Source organism: Apostichopus japonicus, chromosome 18 (genome assembly GCF_037975245.1).
Source record: "Apostichopus japonicus isolate 1M-3 chromosome 18, ASM3797524v1, whole genome shotgun sequence".
Taxonomy (NCBI): Eukaryota; Metazoa; Echinodermata; class Holothuroidea; order Aspidochirotida; family Stichopodidae; genus Apostichopus; species Apostichopus japonicus.
The window spans coordinates 12,639,556-12,646,544 of record NC_092578.1 but is presented as its reverse complement, the minus strand read 5'-3'; positions in this window follow the sequence as shown (position 1 = coordinate 12,646,544).

Sequence of the window (6,989 nt, the reverse complement as noted above, 5' to 3'; positions counted from 1 at the left end):
TGTACCCCTCTCCTCCGAACTAACCCTCACGCATTCACCCCTCTCCTCCAAACCAACCCTCTCACATTTGACCCTCATCTCCGAACCAACCCTCTCACATTTACCCCTCTCCTCCAAACCAACCCTCTCACATTTACCCCTCTCCTCCAAACTAACCCCCTCACATTTACCCCTCTCCTCCAAACCAACCCTCTCACATTTACCCCTCTCCTCCAAACTAACCCTCTCACATTTACCCCTCTCCTCCAAACCAACCCTCTCACATTTACCCCTCTCCTCCAAACCAACCCTCTCACATTTACCCCTCTCCTCCAAACTAACCCTCTCACATTTACCCCTCTCCTCCAAACCAACCCTCTCACATTTACCCCTCTCCTCCAAACTAACCCTCTCACATTTACCCCTCTCCTCCAAACCAACCCTCTCACATTTACCCCTCTCCTCCAAACCAACCCTCTCACATTTACCCCTCTCCTCCAAACTAACCCCCTCACATTTACCCCTCTCCTCCAAACCAACCCTCTCACATTTACCCCTCTCCTGCAAACTAACCCCCTCGCATGTACCCCTCTCCTCCGAACTAACCCTCACGCATTCACCCCTCTCCTCCAAACCAACCCTCTCACATTTGACCCTCATCTCCGAACCAACCCTCTCACATTTACCCCTCTCCTCCAAACCAACCCTCTCACATTTACCCCTCTCCTCCAAACTAACCCCCTCACATTTACCCCTCTCCTCCAAACCAACCCTCTCACATTTATCCCTCTCCTCCAACTTACATATATGATGGATCTGAATCTCCCACGGAATGTATACTGTGCTCTGCCAACTGACCTATGTAGCCATTCACTGTGGATGGACCATTCACCACTCTTGTTAATGTGGTGGGGTAGGAGGGAGGAAGTGATTTAGAACACAGATGTGAGTTACCAGTTACCTTGATTAAAATGTCAAAATAAAACAAAACTGTTAGCGAACTGCTTATCCACTAGAGAGCCTGTGTAAGAGAATGTGTAAAGGTAAGTTTTAGCCTCTGAAGTAACTTTTAGCCTCTGAAGAAGATCCTACCATGATCGAAACGTCAGGCCAACTTACTTTTACACATTGATTATAATGTGACAAATGCAATTTCATTTTCTGCAATTCAGAGAACAGCAAATGACAAGCGCATAGCCAAGATCGATTCCTCCCCCAAAAATGAGAGAGACAAAGGGGGACCATGAGCAGGGAGAATTTGGAGAACAACGTAGAGAGATCTCACACAAAGGTTCAAAAGTATGGAAATTGGGATACCGCATTCCCATATATGACTTGAATAATTTCTACCCAATGAATCAATATTAGGCTAATCATATCCAGTATTTTGAAAATTTTAATATAACTTTACATGGCTCAAATCTCGGCCGATTGGATAAAAATTGAAAGCACTAAAGCCTCTTAAGTCCAACATGTCGTTAAGTGCACTGCGTTCTCGTTGACAGGTCAATACATTGAATCCTTACCCCACCCCGCAAAGATGAAATCCTTGCTACGCGCTTGACAAATCAAATGGATATTTGACGTTTGTAGTATTCCTGTAAGCAAAAACTAAGTCGAGATTCGAAGTCGAAAGAGCAAAGATATCCTTGGGTTAGGATAGGATTCGCAGTTGCTACATACGCTCGCGTGTAAGTACTACACCAAACCTTAAAGGGTGTGAAGACTCGCGCAAAAAGAATCGTCTAATGCCGGTAATCTGACCTAGTTTCGAATGAGGTGTAACAGAAGTGTTAGGCACTACCGTCGATCCAGGAAACACACACACACACACATCTTGCTACCACACACACATCTTGCTACCATCTTGCTACCATGTGTGAAACACACACACATCTTGCTACCATCGGTAATTAGACACCAGTGTACAGTCAGTACATACAGCTGCGGTCAATACCCACAGCACAGTGTACAAACAATAGAGCGATGGACATCTCAGGTCCAGCTTAAATATAACAAGGTATCACGTTTCATTACTGTACTGTCTGCATTTTGTAGCGACACGAACAAAACGTCACTTGCAAGCAACGGAAAGTTAACTTTTTCAGATGGCCGCACGCGGTTTGGGGCGAGTCTTCAATGCATTTAAGTGCGAACGTTATACATTATGATATGAAACTTAATGTTTGTGTGCAGTTCAAAATGTTAGAATCATCTTGACAATGAGTTATCAAGTTGTCGGAAAATTTAACCTCGTTTAGTAAGAACTTTAAATTAATCCGCAATAAACATTTAAAAAGTTTGGCGGCATCTAATGTATTCCATAATACTCATCGCCCTTAAATGTATATTATAGTGGTTATTTTGCCTATATAGTTATTGACGTCAGTAACATCGTTCGCCTAGAACATGTACTAAGGAATAAAGTCAGTCTGCAGGGGTGGGGGGGGGGCTACAAACAAATCACAATTGATCTATGAAAACACAAAATACACATCAGCTAGCACATAGGCCTACATTAATTGCTGTTAACCTTTTATATGACTTGGCGCCCCCCCCCCCCTCCTTACCATTAGATCGTCCCATCCCGATGAGGGGAGGTGTAAGCGGGGGTGTGCCCTTCCTCCATTCTTGTGAGAAACCTGACAGTTTCCATTTTTGTAAATTAGAAGTGCCCTGGCCTTTGTAAATGAAAAATTAACTTTCCAGTTTTGTAACGAAAAGGTGTCCGTTCATTTTTTTTTTTCATACCGCAAATGACAGTATTTAAAAGGTTTTCATTGATTTATGATTTTATGATTTTCTCAGAGTCAAATCAAAGTCACATGTTCTAGTGTCCCTCCCAGTTTGTGCCGCTCCCTAGATTCCATCCTCTTCCCTCGCTAATCGCTTCCACCCTCACCCTTTTTCACATTGAAAATATTCTTCACTATTGATCCCCTTACTGAGCTCAAACACACCACAACACCAATGATAGAAGTTTACTGCGGGTTTCTTGAGAGGTCTCTAATGGTGCAAGGGTAGGGGAGGGGGATCCGTTATTAATTTGTTATTGATGGAGAGTTTAAATAAATCGACTGTGATGTGTAAATGAAGCCTGCCTCTCGTCATTGCTGGGACGGTGTCGTGGTGAGTGATTGCTCTCTCTTCTTACTACTACTCGGGAGTAGTGATAACGTCACCTGTGATACCAATACTATCGACTGTTACCACGGCAACTATGAAATGATATGAATGATCTATGATAAACTGCCGACATGGATTCTTTCAAGAAACAACATTTGAATGAAGAAGGAATATAAAAAATGTATGCCTTTCAGATAACAGCAGTAAAATAATGGCTGCACAATGAGTTAAAGCTAGAGCGATATATCACACCTTAACTAATATTTATGATAACACATTTTCATTGAAGTAATGGTTTGCATTACGGCTGAGTATATTTATGTATATATGCTGAAGGAGAAGTTTGCGTTTGGTCCCAAAGTTTTGCCCCAAAAGCCCATATCGCTTATCAAAATCTAAACGCACTTTTCAACACAATGCACTGGGCTGATAGCCTTCAGTTAACTCCTAGCCAATACTCTTATGCGAACTTGAAGAGATACCTACTGCCACATACGCAGGCACGCTCCGGCGTTAACGTTAGTTTCCCTCGGAAGTGTTCAAATTATGAAAACAAATTCTGCTGGAGAGGAATGACCCATTGGGTAGGCATTTAATTGGTGCCACAACTTTGACCCACTAAGCCCTGCTTGACGTGCACGTATGTACAATAATCCTTTGAGATAGTTTATATACGTGGCCATTAATTTGAAGGATTTCCTCCAGTTTACATACACCATCAGGAAAAATGATTCAATATTCCACCTGGAAGAAGGTAAATTCTACAACGTGTATAACTAAGAGGGAAGATCGATCATATTTTCAGCGGCCGGTTTGATTGATTCCCAAGGAATTGTCAAACAAAACGGTACACCTTCGGTCTCTCAACACATCTACAAAACTTATCTGCCGTACTGGGAGTTGTTGTAGCCATACACAACAGGTATGCCAATCGTGTGAAGGTACCAGAATACTTAGCTGTTTGAACTGTCTATCTGAAGCAGACTAGAATCGGAGGACAATGCTAACAAAATTCTAAGACTTACGTGAGGCGTCGTTCATGCCGACACCCCGTGATGTAGGGGGGTCTGGAGGTCCTGCCCTGTAAAAAGCATGATATAATATATCTGTCGTGAAAACGGTGCAATCTGATGCGTATTATTATACAAGCTATAAAGTAGGTCTACACATGACAACTACCTTTTAGTTTTATGGAGGGAGGGGGTGCGGGGAGAGTGATTGAAATATGGGACAGGTGTACACTTCACACCCTACCCGGATCCGCGCCTGTATAGCATATAAGACAAAACATATTTTTAACGAGAGCGAATCAACAAGTCTTAAAATTTTGGTATTCTTCATGAAAGAGAATAGCTAGTAACTAGATATTCTTTTGCTGTAGTTTTTTCTTTTTATTGAATGGTGATAACTATAAGGCTCATATTTAAAACTTGCAAGACGGATAAGCATGTTAAAATAAACAATGCGGAGGATCTCTACCAGCAAGGTCGTCGAGAGCCAAATGTGGGCCCGTGACCACGGTTTGGACATCCCCCTCTCCCCTCTCTATGCATTTATGAAAATAAGAACATATTATTTAAATTCCATTCCCCCTTGCGATCTTATTGTCATCGCCAGGCCCGGGGCTACACTACTTCCACCTGAGATCCCGGCCACTCCCTTGATCCCGGCCCCTCCCCATTCTTCTTGTCAGACCTGTGCGTACTGCGTAAATGCATACACGGTCATACAAAGCTATGTTGTAAAGAGGTAATCCATGATAACACAATAGGTTATGCTAGATCATTATACCACAAAAATTCAAACACATGTGTACACACGATAGGATATATAAATCTATATACCCTATACCTGTCTACGGCAGGTTTGTTCTTTGTTGCCCAATACAATGTACTAAAGTTGGTTCGGAATCAATTGTAATAACTTAGTAAATATTTATCCTATGCCTTTGTGGCTGTAAGTGATCTGTCTACAGAAGGAACTCAATGTTAATGTCAAAGTTGAAGTATAGGCCTATACAGTTTCCACATGGCTAGATCGACTGACTTAAATTCAGGTGTTGGTATTCTGTCGCTAAACCCTTTCTTGTCTAAGGAATGGCGTTTTGGTAAACGAATTCTCCCACACCTCTGGTGTGCACCCCTTCCACTCGGCTTGTCCCACCTATATACCGCCTCGTCGGAATCCACCATGGCACCCAGGAACCAGTTCTCATCTGAATTCTTGGTTACATAACTGTGTAATTGTTATGCATCCTTGCGATATTATATACATATAAATATTTATGGTAATTCCATAGATTGACAGTTCAGTTTTAAGGTTTGAATATCAATCCCTAAGAATCTCTAGTTAGTGACCTAAAGTATAACAAAACATAATTTTTCATTGTAGTATTCAATTTTGCGACGTCATCAGAAAGACATTATGTATTGTTTTTTTATTCAATGAAAATAGACACCATTATCTGCCGTGTCGTCACAACGATCGGTGTGCACAATTTCCAATCGAATGTGAGATATTCTAATCGAATTTTATCTACAGAAACTTTATTGACGATACAAGCGTATTAATTTTATGTGAAAATGCTTTCTAAGAATCCTATATTACGGCATTGCAATTAAGGAAACATCAATTGGGAACGTGGCTTAATAAAGCAACAAACAAAGAAAATAATTAAATCGTTGGGATTGGTTTTGGTCTTCAAGAAAAGTACTAAGGCCCAATATTGATTTAAGGTAGGACAATATTGACAAGGTTACATAAAATTCTTAATGATTTGTTTTTTCTGCATTGGTAATCGCATCTCTAATATCAAAGTGCTAAAATTGAAGAAATAAAAAGGGTTAAATTAGAAGTAACTTTCGGATTTATTCTGATCCTACAAAGTTTGACAGATGATTGTAAGATCTTAGATGATTCTACAAACATGAGTATTGTTGCCTAATATATGCAGAAAACTGATATGAGGGTGCATGCAAGTAATACAATAAATTCAGTTTCTGTGATAGGTGTTTATTTGGCTATAGGGGTAAATGCTCGCACTTAGTATAGTTTAGGTTGATCTTTCTTCGACCTAAAATAATCTTACTAATCGTACTTTACAGTTGTCTTCAAACTTGGTATTTTCAACCAATTTTAATTACGGGTGTATTTTCATATCACTTAATAACAGTATACTAACCTCCGCCGAGGCTTTCATATGCCAATTAAGCAAGATTAAGCCATTTAAAATCGATGACTTGAGATTATTTGAGGTTATATAAACATCTCTTGGGACGCTACCTTAAGAAAGAAAAATACTAAAATTTTGAACTTATTTGTATTTGTATCCATGCAAATACACATCCCTAATTGCTCGATAATCATACAAACAAACAACAAACAAACAAAACAAATATATATAAAGGAATTTAATGACTTGTTCAGCGTGAAGAATTTCAACGATAATATCAGAATTCCGCGATGTATAAGCGATTACGTCGCGTAATCGTTATGTAATCCATACTCTGGCCACATGTCAGAACTATATGTAACTGCAGGGCTATAGTATCTGCTAACCAGAGTAGAATTGCTGCATGACCGAAAACAGATTATATTTGTTCTGATTTTGTATTACTACGAGACATTTACAATAGCAAATGAAATAATCTCCCATGCATGTATATTTTCTCCCTACCCCCCCCCCCCTCCCCCACCTCATGACTCTTATACTGGTCCAACAGAAAGTTGCGTGGGTAGTTACTCTAGCCTGATTTGTGTTTTAATTGAGTAATCTAAATCTCGTATGTCAAATTTCTCTCTATAAGCATCTGTGATGAGTAATTATACATTATGGTTTGAAAATATTAACATTTCAAGTGATCATGTTTGTTGCTGTAAAAATA